At 39.4% G+C, this 23,528-nt stretch overlaps 1 protein-coding gene across 5 annotated transcripts in view; it reads right to left on the reverse strand.

Moving 5' to 3' along the window:
* Enox1 (ecto-NOX disulfide-thiol exchanger 1) overlaps positions 1–23,528 on the reverse strand; it is a 538,862-nt gene that overhangs the window by 326,926 nt on the left and 188,408 nt on the right. For all 5 annotated transcript variants that reach the window (XM_027928919.2, XM_071610779.1, XM_071610780.1 and 2 more), the window contains one exon: positions 13,445–13,551. The gene's annotated coding sequence lies outside the window, so the exon portion shown is untranslated. The remainder of the gene's footprint in view (positions 1–13,444; positions 13,552–23,528) is intronic.

Below are 23,528 nucleotides of genomic sequence, written 5' to 3' on the forward strand. Positions count from 1 at the left end.
TTTGGGGGTGGATGGCTTTTCAGAACAAGAAAACTTTCCTTTTATTTCTTGTGTAAGGATTACTACTAACATTGAATTATAATGAATATTTTGTTGGTAAACATCATTTTTCTCCTTTATAAAATCAACATGAAAAGTTACATTAAGCTAGTCTTGTTTTGCAGGTTTAAACCCAATTTACTCACTTATTAACATTTTATTAATTTACCAGACTTGACTTGCTATTGTTTCTTCAGAAAGTTTACACTTGTTTGACAATGTTGTTGGTAATACCCTCTTATTATTCTCTCAATGTTTGTAAAAAACTGATGATTTTTTTTTCATCCCTAATGCCCGCCCAGGTATTGTTTTAATCTCTTTTTCTTTGTGGGAAATTACTAATTTTAGTATATTTTTCAAAGAAAAAAATTTTTGGCTTTAGTGATGGTTTCTGCTATGTATTCTTTGTTTTTAATTGTCATTGTTTTCTGTTTGCCCTTTATTTTTTCTTCTTTCCACTTGATTTCAGTTTAGTTTTCCCTTTTAAAAAACATTTCTGGATATAGCTGTTTAATTTATTAATTTTTCAGACTTCTTTCTGACTTTCATTTAAGGGTATTCATTTCCCTCAAAGACGGTGTTGGCTGCATGTATATATTTTGGTATACCAAAGTTTTAATATCATTCAGTTCAAAATATCATGTCATTTCCATTGTGATTTTGTTTTGAACTATAACTATGTAGAAGTGAAATTTTTCATTTTAAAATATGAGAACATTCAAGATTTTATTGTTGTTGCCCAGTGTGGTGGTACATATCTATAATCCCAGAGGCTCAGGAAGCTGAGGCAGAAGGATCACAAGTTCATGTCTCTAAATAAAATATAAAAAGTGTCAGGGATGTGGCTCAGTAATTAGGCACCTTTGGGTTCACTCCCTGGTACAAAAAAAAATTAGTATTGTTTTCAGAATTGACATTGCTAATTTGTAATTTAAATGAATCATGATCAAATTTTAATCCTTTTTAAGTTTTTAATTCTTTGAAATAATTTTAGAGTTGTTTCGGGCTAACTATCTAGCCAAGTTTTTCATATGTCCCATGTGTACTAGAAAAAGAGTTTCTGTACTTGTGTGTTCAATGTCTTTACGTATCCATAAGTAAAGTTTATAATCAGGTTATACAAACCTGCTAAATGCTTGGCTTTTCTCTGCTCTCAATTACTGAAAGCTATATATCACAATCTCTTACTATCTGTGTGTTTTTCTCTTTTACCTCTTCTGTCAATCTTTGCTTTAATTAGTTTATGTTAATGACTAAAGTGACTAAAACTTTGGGTTTACTTTCTTCCAGGTGAATTAAAACTTTCACACTTGAAAATATCCTCTTTATATCTGGTATTTATTATATCCCTTTTCTGAGAAGGGGCATTGGGGTATTTGCATTTTAGACTTTTTTCATCTTTTTACATTTAATCTTTTTACATTCTTATATTTTAGATATATCTCTTAACAGTATCATTAAGTTGTAGGTTATCTATTTATTCCAACAATATTTGACTTTTAATTGGAGTATTTTGTCTGTTTACAATTAATTTCATTGCTAACATATTTGGATTTAGGTCTACTATCTTACTATCCCTTCAGCTTTTCTTAACGTAAGTATCAACTACAAATGTGGGTCTTATGAGGATAATACAAAATTTAAAGCTTTGAAACCTAGAGTGTTCTCAATCAACCTTCTTTCCTTTCTATTTCTTAAAAAAGGTAGCATTATAATGTACATAAAGTAACAGCAATATAATAAATGTTTCTTAAGGTGTATGTTTTCAAACAAAGCTCATGATACTTGTCATAGAAAGGTATGTTGAAGGATAGGCTCAGAGAGTTAAAGGAATGGAAAGGAGGTCAAAGACGCAAGAAGTGATGAGAAATGGGCATAAACTGGATCCTGTTGAGCTTTGTGGGGTTGTTGACTTTGTTAGAAATGTACTTCCTACTGTGTATGGCAATGCCACGTTTGGATTTACATTTTGTTTTATTTTGTGTTGTTTGCTATGCTGGGTATCAAACCCAGAGCCTCCTGCTTGGCTAGGCAAGTGCTCTATCACTGAGCTACACTCCCAGCCTGTGTTTTTAACTGTTTATTCGGGTGTCTGGGTAAAAATTGATTATAGGAAGCAAGGATGGAGTTCAGTAGGTGATAAGACAACCATTTCAGTATTCTAAAGACCCTCCTCCCCCAAAATAAAGTAGTACCTTTGATTTGAGAAATAGAAGTACATAGGAAATGAGTTGTTGCTGAGGGCTAATCAACAGGATGTGATGGCTTTTTTTCTGTGGGTGTGATATATATATATATATGGGATTGAATCCAGGGATGCTCTACAACCAAGCTATATCCCCACCCCTTTTCATTTTTTATTTTGAGACATGGTCTCATTACGTTCCCCAGGCTGTCCTCAAACTTGTGATCCTCCTGCTTAAGCCTCTTGAGTAGCTGGGATTACAGGTGTGTGCCACCATGCCTGGCTCAATAGGGGATAGTGGTACCTCCTGTGAGGAGTAAGGGTAGTATGGAGGATGATGTCCATGATTTGTATCAAGTAACATGCTAATGGGAGTGTTTATAGTGAATTTATACTTACAGCGAAGTCTGATATTTATAGCCCACTTATCAAATCCACTGGCTGTTATTTTATCTTATTTCCATTATTTACAACACTTTTAAAATGGCAAGCTCTGGAAATCTCTCACAGTTCCAATTCTGTAGCTTTGAAGTCTGTTAGGTGGTGAGGGGAGGGGAGGGTCCTAGTGAAAGGAAAAGTGCTTCCTGAAGACCCCACCTCCTAATGACATCACTTTTTTTTCCTGCAGTTTTTAGGCTAAAATGATTTCAAATAAAACTAAACAGTGCACCACATACTATTTTCCTTTAAAAAGACACAATACAGTTCAGAGAGAAAACATCAGAAGTGAGACCAGGTTGACACAAGCTCTAAAAAAATTAATACACAGAAGTTTCATTATATTCTGTTTTTTTTCCCCAAGAAAATAAAATTGAAATAGACAATCCTGGGAAAACATAATTTATTTTTCCCTAACACAAAACTCCAGTACCACTGCTTTCAAAAGAAGCATTTCCATTACACAACCATGCTTGTAATTGAAATGATAACACTCCAATCATTTACTGGGCCTGGATTTTATTTAGGTTTTCAAGTTTTGAGTTCTTTCTAAAATGAAAAGGATAAAATTTCTAATGGAATTGTAAGACTGTTGAGACTGACAAAATTTTCTTCTCTTTCCAGTTGTAAAAAAGTAGGTCAAAAAGCAATCCCCTAGGAAAGGCAGCAGAATACAACAGACACTAGTATGGCAATATGTAAATCAATGGATGTGTAACTGATGTGATTCTGCAATCTGTATATGGGGTAAAAATGGGAGCTCATAACCCACTTGAATCAAATTGTGAAATATGATATATCAAGAACTATGTAATGTTTTGAACAGCCAACAATAAAAAATTAAAAAGATAAAAAAAAAAAAGCAATCCCCTCCACACACACACACACACACACACACACAAAAGAGAAAGTTTTTTTGAACATATGAAAGCTTCATTTACTGGGAGAAACTCCCCTCAGCAGTCAAAACCTGCAAAGTGCCAGTGACAGAGGACATACATCCCTCATCTGCAAAGATGAAGTGGTGGCGATGGCAGGGTTCCTCAGAATTCAAAGTACAGGTGCCATAGTCCACTCTGGCTGCTGTAACAGAATGCCACAGACCTGTGAGAACCAGACGTGTGACATTCTAGAGGCAGAGGTCTCAGAGCAGGGTGACAGCAGATTTGGTGTCTGGTGAGGGTCTCATGAGGTTCAGGGACAGCTGCCTTCCTGCTGAGTCCTCACATGGCAGAAGGTGAGGGAGCAATTATCTAGGGTCTCTTTTATAAGGGCAGTTTCCCATTTATAACCTAATGACATCCCAAGGATCCCACCTCCTAATAACGTCATTTGGGGATTAGGATGTCAACGTAGGCCTTTGGGGGAGACACAGCATTCAGTCTCCAGCAAGAAGTATATGTGGTGGGGGCGGGGTAAGCATGTTGTGCATGGAACACAGGACGGGGAAAGGAAGGGGGGGGTGTTGTCATGGCAGCTGTGCAAGTGAAGTAATACTTCATGGAACCTTTGTTTCACACACGTGAGTAAACTGTGCAGGAATATGTACATTGTCTATTGATTTCTCATTTGCACCATGGTTTGTAGTAAAATGAGTCACTAAGCTACAGTATTTAAGGTCCCCTGCCTCCTTCCAACAGTAAAAACTGTTATTTTACTTGTGTTATATACCTTCAGAACAAACCACAGAGTTTTCTTTGCTTCTGTTTCTAAAAATGAAGCAGAAAAGAAATCCTTACTTCCAACTTCTCAGAAATTCTTGATGTTGATTCTCTGTTAAAAGTTCTAAAATCTTTGAGCTATGCTAGATCACAGAGCTGTTTAAGACTATGAAGATCATTTTTCTCCTTCGTCTCTTTTGTAGGTGACCTTAATCAGCCTATGAGGTGGTTTTATTTAAAAATACTTTCCTATCTAAATTGTGATCTGACGGAAAAATAGACACACAAAACATCAGAAGTCCTTCCTTGTTGTATGAGCTTGGGAATCCCTCACTCTCTCTGAGCCTCCATTTCGTTGACTGTAACATCAGTATTATCACCTGAACCAGACTGCTGCAAGGAGTGGGGGAGATTCATGCAAAGTGCCTGACAAATGTTAAGCATTCAATAAATAAGCATTTTTGAATCAATAAAATGAGAGCCTCAGCCGCAACAGTGTCTTTTGTCTCCCCACACAGAAGCCAGCATCTTGTTTCCCACTGTTGTGAAGAGCATATTTCATCACTTTTCCTCCCCTGAGGGCCGACACAGGGCCCAACACACAGTTGATGTTTAATAAAAGTTGACAGAATTGAATGCAGAAAGGGTGCTGTTTTGTTTTCTTGATAAGGGAATACGCTCATTGCCAAAATAACTATAAAAACCAATTACAATGCCCACATTAGCTTGTTAATTTTTTGGACTGGAAACATAGCCACAATAGGAACCACCACTTTCCAAATGATCCAACTAATAAGGGGACAGAAGTCAGGCTTCATCAAGCAAGCTTCTCCTTACCTGGCAGAAATTTAACACATCTCAGCTCAGGCAAAAGCCAGTAATTGAAAGCACCTGCTGGTCAAGACCAGTGGCATGCTTAGGCTAAGGAGGGAGTCAGATTTTTGCTTATCTTCAAAAGAAATAAATGAGTTTATAAGAGAGAGGAGTTGGTTCATTCTGAAGCAAGCCTACAATCAACCATCTTGAACAGAAGCCAGTAGTTACTTTCCTCAAAAAACTTTCTTCCTTCTGCATATAAACACCACCCTACGCCCCTAACCCTTCTCCAAGTGTCCTGTCCTCTGAATCCTTATCCTCTTTAGGGGGCAGGTGCACCTCTGAGCAGACCTCACAGGCAGCCCCATGCTCTGGCAACCACAGGGCCGAGTCCAGGGGCCGAGGGAGCACAGAGTTCAACACCATCTCTTTTCTATCTCAAATGAATTCCAGATATCATTAAAATCAAAGTATCTGTGCCAGGACATGAAAGAGGCCATGTGTGTTTCAGTGAGCTGACACTCATCTCTAAAGGACCTGAGGTGTAGGAAGCTGCTGCATTTTCCCATCCTTCCATCTTTAAAATAATAATGAAAAATGCAATTTTTGTGCAACTAGCCTTTCCAGCTTACCCTAGGGTGGCATTTGTTGTCTATTCTGCTATTCAACTGCCTCACAAAAAATCTTCTTGTCAAGTTCCTTTCTCTTTCCTCTCTCACACACATAAATAAAAGGCCCCAAGGGTGGAGCAAATGTGATGGAATCAGATGCCGTGAGCAGCCTCAGATGGAGGCCTGGTCTGTGGGCCCTGGTCACTGTGAGGTCACCTGGATGCTAAGCTTTCTGGACACCTGCTTCTGCTTTTCTTCCCAAGGGCTGGAACCATGATTCATAAAGCAAAGTTGAAGATGGAGAGATTACAAAAACTTTTAGGGAGCTGTTAATTTTTTAAATTAATGCCCATGCTGTGTAAAAATATGCATGCTCCGCAGCACCAGAAGATGGGTGTTCATGTCACAGGAGGGTGTCACCTCTATGCAAGTATCTGATATGTGTCTCCAAAATCATCTCTCCACTTTCACTAACTAAAACCAGTCACCAGTCACTAAAACCAGTTACAGGGACTCCAGTGGGTATTAGGTGGAGAGCACAGTGTGTGGAGGGTGCTATGTGAATAGGTTGACATTTTACCCATAATGGAAAAGGGCAATAAAACTGCTTGTTTAGGTGTGAATCATAAAATAATGGGTCAGAATTCAAACAGGTGTGGGAAGTTTATATGCTCAGTGTTAAAGGAGACCCTATGTTGTGTTGGAAAATACTGAAGTGCTGGGAATACAGTGGCAGGGCTGGGGTTGTAGCTCAGTGGTACAGCACTTGCCTTGCATGTGTGAGGCACTGGGTTCAGTCCTCAGCACCACATAAAAATAAGTAAATAAAGATATTGTGTCCATCTACAACTGAAAAAGTATTTTTTAAAAAGATCCTTGCCTTCATAAAACAGGTATTCTAGTAGGAAGAGACAAAAATAGAGAAGCAAAAAAATTAGGAGAACATCATCAAATAATGGTAAGTGCCATGAAGAACTTAAAATGTGGTCACTGGCTATGGAGTGGAGACACTTTTAGGTAGGTGTAGAGAAGGTCCCTCAGAGGAGTGGGCATTCCAGCTAAAAGCTAAAGGGTCAGAAGGAGCTGCCAAGCCTCAGTTCTGGTCAAGAGTATCCCAGGCAGAAGATGCAATGTCCTGTGGTGTCAGTGGAAGATACGCTCCACCTGCATCTCTGAAGCATGGTGAACACTGAGCACAGGCATGAGAATGGTCACTGGTGGCAGCAGGGTCATATCCCGCAGGGGCTTGTGGGTGGCATGAAGTTCCTGTCACTCTCCCTGCAAAGGGAAACAAGTGAAAGGAATCTAAATCAAACTAAATACCCTCTGCCACCTCTCTTCGTGTCCTCAGTTTACCACATTCTAAGGACTCATTCCTTTGGGGCCTACACAGATGTTGACAGCACAGAGTTAACTTCCCTGCAACCTCAGTTTCTGCTTTTTCATTATCTGCAATTCAATCTAGACTGAACTGCAATGACAATTTGTGTCTAAAAACAAAATAGTAAGATCTGTCACCTACTACCACACTTCTCACCTATCCGTCTCATTCTTCCTAGTAGCTTAAACAGATACACACAACACCAGAAAACAGCCAAAACAGTACAGACTAATCTGAACTATCCTTCTCACTGCATCCTGAGGACTGAGTTGCCAAGTCCCCTTGTCAGATTGTTTCGCTGGAAATGAGTGCCTTCCACAAAGTGCCTCAACAGAGATGATGCAGGCAGGGTAAAAATAAGTAAATAAAGATATTGTGTCCATCAGAGCTGTCAACAGTTCCTTGTGGGCCAATTAAGGATTACTGTTTCAACAGTGCCTGCAAGCTCATTGTTGGCGAAACTGGCTCAGCCAGCCACACATCATGGAAGAGTGGGCCTGGCCCATCTTCTTGCCTCTGAACTAGATCAGAGTATCTTCTGAGAGCCCCAGCCCAGGTCCACAGACCAACTGGGCAACAAGGCTCTTTAGCGAGGTTCAAATTTTGCTTCCAGGAGGAAAGATTTTCCCAACACAATCAACCGTTTTTTGTCAAATTCATGTTCTTAAGTCTGTACCTATTCTGGTTTCCTGAAATGCAGATAAATCAGTGACACAGCATGGAAAGGAAATGGTTTCAAACAGCCAGAGAGCCTTGTGGAAGAACACATTAACCTCCTATGGGCTTCCAGGTAAATAAGAGGATAAGTGCAAGAGGGAAGCAAATTTTTTTAAAAATTCATCAATGATGTGTGAAGATAAAAGGTATCTTTGATTGGCAGGGGTAACTGATTAAAGACATCAAAGAGAAAGATCTGAAAGTGAACTTCCTAAATAATCACCAGATAAGACCAATATAGGTGCAATTTTAGTTAGTTTTATTCATATTGGTTTAAAGGGAATACTTTTGTTTGGAAAAACTGGTCAGCAACAAAATCCAGAAATTTAACAATTTGAAATGACAAGTTTGAGTTAATGACACTGCTCAGATATTATCAGGCATGGTCGCACTGAAATATGTCCTGTCCACATATCCTCAGATGGCTCACAAAACCTGTACTAGGGCTGAATAAGAGATGATCTCCTAAGAGGCAACTCCAGAAAGTGGGTCTCTGGTACTAAGGAGACATCCTGTGAACCCCAGAAGAGAGACAGCTATCAGTGCTGTCAGATGAGGCTGGTGCAACCCTAACCTGGTTGTAGGCTCACTTCCCCACAGCTGGGGGAATCCATGTCCAGAAACCTAGCAAGAGAGTAGCTGGAGAGTATATAAAAACACAATAAACTTTTTGCAGAAAAACAATGACTTTCTATGTTTTGTGTAACTGATACACAAAATTCTATTTTGAAATGGAACACTGGTTTTAGAACTGAACTTCATTTTTTGATATTTGGAAGATATTAGAGAAAAAGAAAATTTCTCTTTCAAAATATATTTATGTGGAAACTCCCAGTTTCTTTTTAAGTCAAAATAACCAAATTTTTTTAAAAGCAAAGCAATTCCTAAACCCTCCCTGCAAAAACAAAACAAAACAACAACAACAGAAAAACAACTTTGTTAATGCTATTCCAGTTGCCAGTGGCAGGAAGCCAACTCCAAGCAGCTAAAGTGAAAGGGGGGAATAGAGACAGACTTAAATGCAAAGCCCCTTTGGTTCAGGTATGGGTGGACCTAGGATATTACATCATGAGAACCTTTCTCCATCTCTTAACTCTGTTGCCCTCTGCATTGGCTCAACTTTAAGCAGGGTATGTTTAAATGAAAACAAAATAACTCCAGAAGCTCCAGATTTACAATGAATCATGTAACTAACAATCTCACTGTTAAAACAAAACAAAACAAAAGTTCCTCCTAGAGTTCAACAAATGTCTTTGGATTGGGTTTCAGAAGCCTGGCTTGGATCACAGGACCTCCCTGGGGACCCGCTCCTGCAGCTGCATCCCTTGGATTCCACAAGGACGATGGGGTGTGATTTGGCTTCCACAGGAAAGCTTGATGTGCTTTCACCAGGGAAGTAAGCTGCCCTCTAAGACCAAATGTTATGGTAACATCCATCTGCTGCCTCCACTTACCTATTTCCTCCTCTTTTCCTCAAAAGCCTTTCAAGGCAAATCAAGGTACTATCTTCTGCAGACACACTCTCTAAATTCCACTGAGTTGTTTACTTAGAAATGGTTAATTAAAAAACCAAAGAGCTGGTCCAGATTCTCTCTTTTTGGTGATTGTCCCACAACATACTCATGCTTCCCTGAGTTGAAAATTTACCACACATTTTGTAACTTTTTATTCCTCCTTGCTTCTTTTTCTGTCCTTGACACCTAGGACAATATTTGCCACAAAAGATGTAAATTTACGAAACTGGGCTGTTGTTGATGGAGGCAGTTCTTTCTTGGGGTATACTGATAGGCCTACTATAATGTCAGTTATACTGAATTTATTCTGAAATAATTCTGAAACACTCTCCAGCAAAACTTCAGTCTTTGATGTTGTTATCTTGTAGATGAAAACTTGAAAATTTAGCAACTGAGAAATGCATTTTTACCTAGTCTTGAAGGCCCGAACTCAGACAAGAACAGTAAAATATTAACTGCTAAAGGAACTTAAAATAATTCATTAGGAAGTGCTAGCTTCTCTATTCAACACCAAGCCTAGTAAAATAATCATGATTCATCCCCAACTTCAGTTATACCCTCAGTTCATCTTCTGACTTCACAAAAATATAGGTTTCGTATTCCATTATGATCAAAGATACTTCATGTAAAAACAGTCTATGGAACAGCAATGCATGACTATTCAGATGATGTTATTTTTAACATTGCTGAAATTTACCACTACTTAAAATACACTAACTACATAAATGGAGTCTAGAGAATACTCCTTTGCATTCTGCAAATTATATATGTACCCTGAGCCTAATGTTCACAGGTCTCCTCCTCAGCCTTGGATGGAAATGAGCATTATTCCATAATAACCCACTTTCAGCATCTCAGGTTTTAGAACCATCCCTGTCTTTGAACCCTATTGATCAAGGTGTTTAAAGGTGTAGTGAATGAATATCACATTCAGGGCCTACAGTTTCAGGAGAGACTTATATCAATGTGTGAGTGTCAAGGCAAAAGTCAATTACTGTGAACTGTTCAATGCATGGAGTTAGGTGTGCCACACACAAGTGGAGTCACCCAAATGTAACTTCTCATTCCACTTGACATTTACCTCCCGTGCTTGGCTGTGAGAATCTGGTTTCACACTGGAGAGACAATGGACTATGCTAGACTTCTCAATGGGTGGCACAAGAAGGCAGAGAACCACACGTGCTGCTCTTTAGGAGAAATTTCGGGGAGTTTTAAGAGTAGTCCCTCTACACAGTTATCTTCTACTGACTCCAGATAAGGTGCATTGAATCCCTGCCTGAGATAAGATGTGACTGCACATCTCAAGGCTGTTCAGTGCCTCAGTTAACACCATACAAACTCTGAGAGGGTTAGTGCCTCAGTTAACAACATACAAACTCTGAGAGGGTTAAATTATTACTGGTCTTGTTAATATATAAAAAACAAGAGGCTCAGAGAGCTTAAATAAGTTTCTGACAATTATATATCAAAAAGTCCTACTACAATTCTTTTCCTTACAAGGATTCTGATAGTTATTTTTAGGATATTTGTACATAGCAAAGGAGATGCATTTTGTATTATCTTGAAGGGAGCATTAATCATCTTCGACCAATGAACCTTTTAAGGTCTTACAATAGTAATTTAAATCATCAGTTTGTGCTCGGCAAGGGTTTTATATCACAAAATATGCCTCTTAATTGTTTAAGAGTTTAGATAATAAACAATCCATATTTGTAAAGTAAATCCTGTGAAATTGTGTTTCATCCTAGTAACATCCTCAAATACCCTTATCACTTAAGATATGGTTTCTTTTTCTATAAGAAACTTCAGAAAACACTTCAAAAGATCCTAAATATAATTTTGTTTGGATTTTTAAAATGAAATAGAAAATTGCAGATTTAAGAAATGCTTTCTCAAGTCCTCCTCCAAGCATAACACACCTAACAGAACAGAGCTGACATTTGTCCATGGGGATCCTTCAAAAGAGAGCAATTAAATCAAGTTTAGGGGATTATTTATCTTCTAAAAATTACATGGCATATTTCTGCTCTAGGAAGCTACTGACCTTTTAAAGCTACAAAGCATTTTTATACAACAAAAACATTTTTATCTTAAAAGGTACACTACCATTTAGTCAAATTTGATAGTTATGGGTTTAATAGGCTGCAACCATGGATGATTATATTTGATAATATGATGACTGCAAAGCAAAAAAAAAATGGCATCTTAATACCAAGTTAAATTGCACCCAATATTCGAATGGCACAATTGCCCCCAATATTCTAATGGCACAATTGCCCTAGAAGCTGTTCCAGCTTTCCAGCGATTCCATACCGTGTCCTCTTCTCTGGCCATGATCAGGGCAGGTAAGGATGGGCTGACAGAGCCACACCTGGGCACTAACTCAGATAGATGAAGTGGTTTCAACTTGAACTTTATGCAGTAAGCTTATTGTATTTAAATTATTTTCACACACATTTAATTTCTCCCCACTTGCTTCTTCAGTTTAGGAATCATTCATTTTAGAAGGAGCTGGGTTTTGTCCTTAGCCTCTCTGAATTTCAGTGTCCTGCTGGCCTGCCCCAGTCTCCATCTGAAGCCCTGGTCCCTGAGTTGTCTGAAACCTCAGCAGGAAAAGGCAAGGACCTTTAGCCTTGTCCCTCTGAGAGATTTCTGATCTCTTACCAAACCTTTCTAGGCATTCTGAATTAGGGTAGCAAATGATTAAAAAGAAAATGTGTAAGTATTCATTGACAGCCTCAACCTCACTGTGGGAGATGTCCTCTGATATCTCCAGAGGGGCATGCCAGAGAGGCCACAAGCCAATTGATTTCTGAAACTCCTAGAGGCCATAGAAAAGAGTTAACCTCTGCTCCTGGAGGTAAACAATACATCATAATATATTTATTAACCTTGAGGCTTTTAACTAAAAAATGTAGCCCTCACTGTATTCCCTGAACCTCTCCCCTTTCCCTTTCATACCATCTCTTATTCTGCCTTTCTTCTTTTTCAATTACCCAGAACCTCAGGGTGAGAAAAAAAGGCTAAATTACAACTCCTCCAGCTTTGTCTTCTCCATGCAGCTCCATACCTGGCTTGCTTCCACTTATCTTTGTAATTATTATTATTTTCCCCATTTGTTGTGAAATTGTTGCTGCCTACAGGGCAGGCACAAAGAAGAACATGGTCACTTGTTTCTAAATGGTAGAACCAAGATGAGCTTGACATCAAAAAGTTCCTATGTCATAAGGTGAGGTCTAGGACACACCTGCCCAGAAGGATTTACATACCCTCACAGTCCTTCACCTATCTTACTACATCCAGGGAAGACCAGCCACTCAAGTAGTGAACTAGTAAACAAACAAATTATTGCTTTGCCATGTAAATAGCATACCTGAAGATCATCTTTCTCCTTTAAAGTTTAAATAAGGGAGAATTGAGAATTAAAGGAGGAGCATCATTGGTTAGAGACACTTTATTATAAATTAGGATGCTACATTGTTATAATTTAGTGATCAACTGGTAATTTAGCCAATTGTAACAAGAAAAGAGGAGGGGACAGTTTTTAATAATACCAAGGAAGAAAAGGCAATTTTGGAGGCTGAGATATTTTGTAGGTGGAAATAGAACCAAAAAAAGAGGGGTTGAGGGGTCCTGAAACAAATTGGGAAATTTAGGATGTCAGGGGCAATCTAGTTATCTAAATTCTAGATACCTAAAATCTAGATACCTAGATACCTACTGGCACCTAAACATGAGTGTGAGGGGCACCAGGAGGTAGGGAAGATAGAAAAATGACTGATAGCTAAAAAACTGAATACAGGTAATTGTACTAGGATTAGAATTGTGTATCTATATTAATAACATCTATGTGCTGAATTGTGGAACTTACGTTGAGTGGTCTATAGAACAGTCATGACAAAATTAACAGTGAACATATGACCACCATCATTTCAACATGATTTTGTTTTGCACATATCCCCCCCACCCCAATAAAACCAAACCAAACAAATGTTACACATAAGACAGATAGCACTTGAGCCCGGGCAGCCCTTGATGACAAGGTCAGAAAGTTCACACCTCATTCATGTGCAGGTACTCACCACTTCTTTAAAGCTGGCTCATTTAAATACGCCTGCCTTATCCCTTTTTGATGTCATGGGTGGGCTTCAATTTTGCTTTATCATCTGGTTTTGCAAATTGTTAGTTCCTGTGGATGATGACAAGTAAAGGGATTAAAGGAAGTACAGGATAATGAACAAACAAAAGTAGGCATAAATCAGATGTCCAGGGATGTTCACTTGGGGCAGACAGACTGAGGTACTGCTGGTCTGTGGCCGGCTTTGTTTCCCATTCTAGGTCTAGAATACTCTGAGAAAGCATAAAGGATCTTTCCAAATGCATAACTGCTACTTGGTGGAAATAGCAATCATTACACATGAGTCCTAGCTAATGAGATATTCCTTCTTATTTCCAAAGAAATCCCACCACCTCCTTCGGAGATTCTAAGAGATTTTTCATCCTGTCTAAAAGTATATGGGGTGCAGAAGGCAAGTTACATGAGGATCTAGCTGTACATCGGATCACTGGCAAAAACATACTAACTTAATAGCAGACTAGGCTGCAATCCTATTTCTGCCCACGTTTATCTTGAAAGAAATCCTTCACTGGCCCTTATGCAACTGTAAATGAGTTTTAAAAAGTATTTCATCTCTACAGTGCTGTACAATTTACAAAGTATTGGATATTCATTATCCCCTTTGATTTTTATAATATGTTGTATCTCTAGTTTCAAAAGGAGGATACTGGTACCCAAAGGGCTTGTGTGGCCAGCATGAGGACGTGCAGTGATTGCTTACAAAGCCAGAACCCAAACCATGTTTTCTGACTCCTAGCCCACAACTGACACATCAGCAGTGTTTTTCTAACTTTCAAAGTCAAGCTAACTATACAATGGACAAGAATGAATGCATTTCAAACGTGTAATATAGCTTTATATATAACAAAATGATCTTGCATTCTACCCCAGAACTCAAGTGTTTTAAATGATGCCAAAGACATTTGTTTGTATCATAAGATAGTAAACTTCAAAAAAAAAAAAAAATCCTGAAGTCAAATCAGACCTCACTAATATTCCAAAACTTTCGTAAGTAAAAAGAAGTGAGGAGCAAGGGGAGAAGCTACAGAGCAAGAATGCTGTTATCAGAGCAGCACCTTGGCTGTATCCTGCCACTCACACTGCAGCCCACTGCCACCACAGCCAGCTGCTACCACAGCATCCAGCCTCCACCATTGGCATTCTTGGCCCTTGCTTTTTTGCCTCATACCAAACTTTGCTAATTTCATAGTACTGTACCATATTTCTTGGTATTATGTAAAATACCCTACTTAGGCATGTTGACTTCACTAATTAGTCTATAAATACTTGACTTTTACCCACTGCTTTGGTAAGTGAGATAATTATCGAGGAAAGGCCAAAGCATTTATGGTCAATCAGATGAGGAGAAAGGGAATATGGTCTTTTAGCTGAGTAAAATGTAAAACATTATGTGGCAAGGCAGAAGCTATTAGCAGGATCAATATCTCTCCTAGTACCTTCATAAATCATTACATCAAAGGCTGGACACAGGATGGAGAAAATCTCAGTCTACCTCCATATAAACTTCCAAACTGGTAAATAAAATTCCATGTAAGTGACAAAGACCTAATTGGTTGTACAAAGGATATGACAAGCTACAAAACCAGTCTCCCGGTTCTGAGTATATAAAGAATTTTGAATCATTAGTGAGGAAGAAAAGTAGGAAGACAAAGAACACTGCTACTCTCTGGGCTGCACATTCATAATTTGCAACTAGTAAATATGTATGAATCTGTTCCGCTGCAGTGAGGGATGACATACTGCTTTCTAGAGATAGCACAGGGCAGAGAAATCAAAGTAGAGGACGGATCAGTGGTTGCAATCTCCCTCCCCCCTCCTCCCACGTTTAGCAGTTCTCAATCTTCCAAATCTTCCCCTACTTAAATTACTCAGCTGGGTACAGTTTCCTAAAATGAAAAGGACTTTGATAGCAGTGAATGTTCAATGTATAGCAAAAAGCATCCTGTGGTGAGTTCTCACTGTATCATGAGACATAAATAATAGTATTTTTATCCCCTAAACCCTTAATCATTCCCATTCTCTTTGATGCTCCTAGAAAAACAAGTGAGCAATTAAAAGAAGTTTCTAGGCTTACTGGTCCAGTTTTCTCTTTTAACTCAAGAACAATTTTTCTTTTCTATTATGGAACAAAAAGACAAAAGGAACATTTTATAGAGATTAATACCATATAAAGTTAGGCTTTCCCTTAAGGCTGCAGTATTTTCCTACTTGTTGAGATGATGGTGAATACAGACGCTATTTTAATTCTACTACAACTTTTGTTTTGTATTTGTAAAGTTTAATCGAAAATATTCTTTTTCTGATGAGTTCAAACCACTTTACTAGAAATCTGTCAAATTTCATGGTAAGTTAGAACTATGAGCTTGCATCAGAAATTTTGTTTAGAAAGGTCATAGCTGGCAAATTCAGCAACAAAAGAAAGCAAAGCTCTCCCAACATCTTGAAACATTCATTCATTCATGATTAGTTATTTTGTTCAGTAAAACATTTTCAGGAATTTAAATACAAGGCTTAGGTGTGATAATAATTATATTAAAGAAAGTTCCCCAAAGGTTCTATTCTCGAAGAACTCGACAATATAAGCATGTATGTTATTAACACAACACTTAAAACATTCAACAATATTAGAAGATGTAAATTATAATTCAAAGTAAAAGTCAACTGTCAGAATTACCACATATGGTCATGTGCCAAAGAATGAATACGCTAAGATTAAAGAAAATTTCTACTGGCAGAGGTTATTGGGAAGAGACACAAAGGACTAGCTAGCTAGATGTGATTCAAGTAGGTGGAGAAAAGAACACTTATTCTCATGGATGGAGAAAGTTTGAACAAGCAGGTGCAAGTACACAATGCCATGCAAAGAGATGACCCTGTGGACATGTTGCAGATCAGGGGCGGGTCCTCCCCAAGAGCCAGGAAAACTGTGAGCCTCAAGTCAGGAGAGTTTTTCCTTAAGATGGGAGAAACATGGAGAATCAGGAGAATGTACATTCCATTACCTCATCCAGAAGGACTGGGGGAATTGAAATGGCAAAGGAAGGGATGTGACCAAGAAGTGATGGCGGTGGGAACCTGGGTAAAGAAGCCTGAGGCCATCAGGAAGCTTGCCTACCACAGCAACGGTTTCAGAAGTTGAGGAGCAAGTCACATCTCCAAGGAGGGGGCAGGGGGAGAATGGCTCTTTTTGTAGCAACTCCCTGACAGGTTCAGGAATGAGTGTGTGTGTGTGTGGGGGGGGGGGGCTCCTGTCTAGGAGGGGCAAGGATGGCAGAGATGAGAATCAGGTAGCTTTGATCTTCTACTTCTGAGTGAAATCAGAGGTCCAGCTGGTTCAGGAGCTGCACACAGTGCTAGGAACAGCACCACACTGGCCTCTCCCATCCCTGGCAAGGGTTATATCCTAAGATACCTTAGAGTCAAACCTGCCAGATTCCAGCAACTTAAGGAGGTGAGCTGAAAGCAGAGATTCATTTTGAGACTGGAAGCAGGAAAAACAGGAATGGTGAGAAACAAGACATAGGGAGGTGTGTCATTTAGGAGGCCACAGGTTATACTAAGTATTAAACTGACATTCTTCTACCCTCACACCCTCTCCTGTCTTCTGAAGTTTAGGTGAATTTATGCCCAGTGCCCCACTGTGGGAAGTCACAAGAAGCAAAAAAAAAAAAAAGAGCTGGTGTTGATGGGAGAAGAGCCCCTCTGCCAGAACCCTGCCATGAAGGATGCTGAGGGGAAGGCTGCCCCAAGGTGCCCTCTGGGAGCTGGAAAACCAACCCAGTGCAGAGCTGTCCAGAAGGCAGGATCTGCAGAGTTGGGGACCTCTGGGGAGACCACAAAATGTCTATGCCAGGCAAAGAGTGTCCAGCTGACAACTGCCTTTTCCCGCCCAGCAGAAGCACCTTTCTGCCGACAGTTTTTTAGCAGTGAGGCTATCAGCTATCGTGTTGATGACAGGGCTCCACTGGCTGAAAGAATTTTGCAGTCTCCAGTCTGAACAATTCCTCTGGGTGTCCTTGTTCGAGCAGCAGTTAATTTGAAAACAATTAGCCGGCCACTCACTTCTTTGAGGCACAGCAAGGTTGGACAGGCTGTCAGGCTGGACGAACATCCCAGCACAACACTCTGAAGGGGCCAGAGCGTTTCCAGGATGGGTCTGGGTTTGTACTGGTGTCAGGAGAAGTCCAGCACTTCTAACCTGATGACAGTGAATCACTCAGCTATTTGCCTTAGTTGCTAGGGCATACTTTATTTTTCCTGTGACAGGGAGATCCTTTTACCTTTCAACACCAGATAGACCGACTATTCATTATTTTTCTTTTTGTCATTTTCCACTCTTCCAGGTCAGGGGCAAAAATAGATCATTATGGCAAATTACAGATGGGAAATCAACAAAAGATAGAGATTAAGGAGAAACAGATTTTTATTAATAAAACTCTTAGGTTGGTGTTTCAAAGTAGCAGACGTCCATTTACCAGGTGACCAATACAGTCTTGAGACTGATATTCCTTTCTGATCAAAGAGCATTTCTTTTCTTCCACTTACATCCTCTCCCATACTTGGTCCCTTTAAGGAAGATAAAGACAACATGAGAAAACTCTTCTCTTTCTTACTCTTCTGAACACTTGTCCCTCTTCTCTGAGAACTATTTGGCTTCCTTAACTAAGAATGCCATAAATAGGGCAAAAATATGCTACTAGAGACTCTCTCAGTTCACTGCAGTACTCCTTCAGCTATCTCTGGCAAATTCACACACATCTGGCCTGTTGGCACATCTCTGCAGAATTCAGCTGCGCCAGAACATGGATGAGGAGATAGCTCTCAGAGAGAAACACACCCCTGCCTGCTGACCCCCCAAATGTGCAAAGGTCATGGGCCACAAAAATAGCCCCTGAAAACACAGGCCCCCTTATTTAGTGCCTTTGTACTTCTTTTGCATTTTCAGTGCTCAATTATCCTCTTAGAACTGGTTTTATACCTTGGCTCTTTATAAACTACACCGGAATCCAGTACTTGGTTCACAATTTTACTTTGTGTAGGACACAGAAGACTACAAAATTCAGACAGATGTGGAACTAAGTCTGTGGCCCCAAACTAATGATTTAGACTTCAGTGTCTCTCAGGAAGCTAAGACAACTTCTGAAAATGGGTATTTAAATATACTTCCTCTATTATTTTGAAGTATATACATATATTATGCCAAATCATAACTATCCAAAGCTGTGAACGTGAGAACAAACGCTGCAGAGAACTTGTGGATTTCTTCCCTTTAACTTCATTGCCAGAGGTGCTACAGTAGAGAGGAACCACACAGAACAATGGTGGGAGGGGGTGTCATATAGGAGCTTAGAAAAATGTATACAGTTTGTAACAAAGAGAACTTTAATTTCCAAAAGAAATTACAACATGCCAGAAGCATGGACTACAAGAAAAAAAATGTCTAATTTATCAGGTTAAGTAACTTTTTAGAAATAATAAAACAATGTTCTTTAGTAAAGTACTTTATGTATTCCTTATGGCCCATTCCTAAAAGTAATATATAATTAAACTGCAAGTTTCAACCAGTTAAAAAACCTAAGCAAGAAACGTCAGCTCTCTCTCACCACAGTCCCACTTTCTAGAGATAAGGACCACAAACTGTTTAATGTACAGCCTTTGCATATACAAAAATGTTTATCTGCATATTTACACATGTGAATATTTTATGATACATGCTTAAACTATATGGAAACACTTATTATTTTATCCAGAGGAGCTTATACTATATATGATATTTGTATATCATTGTTCCACGTAACTGGCATAGAATGGCAACTTGTATTCTACTGAACAGTTACATTAACAATACCCATATTCCTATCAGTGTACTTTTTGATTAGTTCTAAGTTTTGACTACAACAAAAATATAAAATATATTTTCCTGTATTAGAACTAAAACACCACCAAGAAATATTTTCTCCATCTACACTCCTTCAAACAGCATGATAGCTTCACACCATTACTGAATAGCATCAACTGTCTTCAACTGATAATTGAAAAATACTGTCTTATTTTAATTTTGTTCCCATCACTAACATCATTAAAGTTTGTCAACCACTGTGTTTTTTGAACTGTCCATTTATATTCTTTCCATATTTTCTTCTATTGGATTACTTTTTAATATAACTTATTTATTTATTTACTTATTTATTTATTAATTATGTGGTGCTGAAGATTAAACCCAGTGCCTCACATTGTGCTAGGCAAGTGCTCTACCACTGAGCCACAACCCCAGCCCATGGATTATTTCTTTTTAATTGATTGATACATATGTGCCTCTTGTTTAACAAGGAAATCAGCACTCATCTCTTCACATATCATATCCTGCAAATACTTTTCCTAATTTTCCATTTATCTACTGGTGTTATGGTTTAGATATGAGGTGTATCCCAAAAGCTCATGTGTGAGACAATGCAAGAAAGCTTAGAGATGAAATAATTGGGTTATGAGAGCCTAACCTGATAGGGATTAATTTGGTGGTAACTGTAGAGAGGTGGGGTGTGGCTGGAGGAGGTGGATCATTGGAAGGGCATGCCTTTCAAGTACACATTTTGTGCTTAGTGAGCAGAGCTCTCTGCTTCCTCCTGTGACTCCTGAGTGGCTTTCCTCTGCCACACTCTTATGCCATGACATTCTGCTTCACCTTGGGCCCAGAGCTAGGAGCTGGCTATCTATGGACTGAGACCTCTGAACCATGAGCCCTCCTCTAATTGTTCTTATCAGGTCTTTTGGTCATGGCAGCAAAAATGCTGACTAAAACAACTGGCTTTGCTTTGTTCAAGAGTGGGACAGTCTCTAGAAGAGAAGGCATTTTAAACAACGCATTAGTAACTGTAAAACAGGCTGCATGCTGCTAGCCAGGATGTGTTCTGATCAGGTGTTCATGCTTGTCTTAAGTAACAAGGTCACTGGACTAATTAGTGAAAACTCCCTCAAGTTTCACAAAGCCACAGAGGCCTTCTGTAATGCCTTCATCTCTCCTGGCAGCCACTTTTCTTATTCTCAGTAGGGATCCCCACCCCAGAGTACTTGCACCTTTTTCTGGAAGCTGCTCAAAAGCCACTCTTTTATTTGTTGTCCTGCTTCTTGACTTACAGTTCTTGGAGGGACAGAATAAAATATGTAACCAAAAGGCAGATCTAGAGAATTATTATTTTATTGTTGAAAAAATTCAGCAACTTCCTGGGATTCCTTTTGTATCTTCACAGTGATTACCTACAGCTTATATTCTAAGATCTTGCATGCTCCCTCTTATCCTCATACCAACTGGGGGGATACTCTGTGTAGGGCACTTACTGTCCTTGCCACTGGCATGCACCAAGTGCCAAGGCACCAGCGCAGCCAACAAAGAGCTCCCCTGTGCTTGTGCAGATGAGCAGATGGGGAAACGGAACATGTCCTGGAGCCTGGTCCCTGAGCAAATCCTGACCCTCCATGCAGGTGACTATATTACCCAGGGCTGGATAACCTCTCTGGCCTCAGATTCCTTATCCATAAGATGTGGACAGATACAATATGTTGGAATAATAAAAGCAGTAACATCAGAGAACTGCTATAGGTGAAAGAAGTTATTATACAGAGCAGTGCCTGCATACACGTGGCATTTTATTAAATGTGGCCTGTGAGTATAATAATAATTAATATGGACAACAATATAAGAGTGTGATTCCACTGTACTTGCCACTGGCATGCACCAAGTGCATCAGCAAGTACTAACAATCATAGAAAAGGGAGCCCCCAAGGAGCAGTCAAGAAATGCAACAAGAGGTAGACAGAATTTTAGTAGGAGGCCTAAAATAAGCACGAGGAAGTGTTGTGTACTTTCCAAAGTAGGGGAGTGCCTTAACAGAAAAACTGTGGTCTTCAGGGACTGTGGAGGCACGGGGTGAGTACATCTAGGTAGCTGGGAATACTTAAAAATGTAGATTGCCAAGGAGTTAGCCTCTCAAACATCTCAGACTCTTTCTGTTTATTTAAATAAAACAGTGTTTACTTATTCTTTGCTCTCAATTAGTAAACTGAATCAGCTGTTACCAGAGAAGTAGCATTAATTCTTAACTTAAGAAAGTTATGTTCCAGAAGTTTATCTCCAAGGCAAATGTTTGAAAAGAAAAGCTGCCCTAGAGGATGGACAACTTTCCAGGCTGGTCTCTGCAGGCCCTGACCATGCGTGCTGTGATGGGGAAGCAGAGGCACTGCTGTCTGTCACATCTTGTCACTCAGTGTGTGTCTGATGAATGCCACCACCAGTCCCTTCCAAGCTCTATGAGAGGGGAAGGTGAGGAAAAATCAGCAAGGTCTCTCTTCTCATAGGGCTTCTGCTAGTGCGGGGAAGCACAGGGACAATGGACACAGCATAAAAATAAACAGCGAAGGAGAGGACTTCCCGAAAACAAAAGAGGTGCTGTCATGGGACAGGCTGCTCTGAGGAAGTGACATCTGGATTGAGAGCTGAATGATGAGATAGAAGATAAGTGGCAGGACGTCCCAGGCAAAGGGCCAAGCAAGAGCAAGAGCAAGAGGAGGCTGGGAAGAGCCTGCTTGGCGAGTTCATAGAATGAGAGGAAGGCCGGCGAGCCAGAAACAGGGAGGACCCAGGGAGCAAGCCAGGGAATCAGGTTCTAGGCCAAGAGGAATTCTGAAGTGCAGCTTTGAACATGAAACACACATCTCCCCCTTCTTTCTGTGGGCTGAGAGGTGTGGTAGAACCTTAGTTCATGAAACAAAAATGTGTGGGCCTGGGGCTCATTCATCCTCATGGATCCAGAGTGGGACCTTGGGATCCCAAGAGCTAAATGGAAGACAGTGAAAGGCTTGGGTGTGGAGTCACCAAAGGGTTTACAGATCCAGTACCCACAAAGACACACTTTGGGGACTGGGGGATTTCCATCCATTGTTAGAAGAATCTTCCTTATTTTGTCTGTGAGCTTCCAAATTAGCACACTAGTCAAAATCACATGGGGATGGCAAAAAAACAAAAAGAAAAGAAAGAAAGAAAGAAAAATCCATGGGCAGGGTAGGCACATACCAAGACGAGGAGAACTAGGAGCTGCTGGCACTTCATGAACGTTTATGCTAGAAAACAAACAGACAAACGAAAACATGACATCACAGTAAATGTCCCTTAGGACCAACTGATAGAAAATGATTCTCACCTGTTATAGCAATTTTAATGAGCTTTTCAGTTTTATTTGTTGGCCTTGTTTTTAAATGCTTGATCTTTATAACTACCATACATATTACAGTAGCAAAATAACTTGTGACTGATGATAATTAAGAATAGGAAGTTTAAGAAATGTCTGCTTTCCTGAGCCAAGTTTTAAATGTTTTTGCTACAAAAATTGTGTTTTCTTATACAGATTCTGGATATAAGTAAGTTGCTCTGGTGTTTACATTTTTTCCCCATTTGTTATTTATTAGCATGAGTTAATATGCTCATTTATATTCGACACTAGATTTTTAGAAATTTCTCAATGAGGTCATAGTGCTTTCTTGAAAAGCATGATTATTCCATGGTTGTGAGGGGTAAAACTCAAATGAACTTGGCCACAAATTCTAGGCATTTTGAAGATTTCAAGTATAGTCATCATAAGGAAAACCATCAATGAACGCCTAGGCCAATGAATCTTACACTTGCTATATAACATGAACTCTATTATACTAGTACTTCTAAGGAATATGGGCCCCCCAGGGTAAATAATGTCTTTTTTTTCTGGATTTGGACTATACAAAGTATTATTTTCTCAATGTCAACACTGTGTCTATCTTTTGATAGAATTTTTTTAGTACATTTGCAATAATACAGAAAGAACACTGTTTATTTGTGAAATAAACTGTGATTTATGAAGGACAAAAAGCTAAGGCTAGAAGATCATGGAATTACCTGGACTAATATCAACAAAGAAAAGAAAATTATAAGATGCTGTCCCCACTCTCAGAAGGCAAGTTCTATGCTATGGTTTCAAAGTTAATGGCCTACAAAGACCCCT

The sequence above is a fragment of the Marmota flaviventris genome, chromosome 4, assembly GCF_047511675.1.
Source record: "Marmota flaviventris isolate mMarFla1 chromosome 4, mMarFla1.hap1, whole genome shotgun sequence".
Classification (NCBI taxonomy): Eukaryota; Metazoa; Chordata; class Mammalia; order Rodentia; family Sciuridae; genus Marmota; species Marmota flaviventris.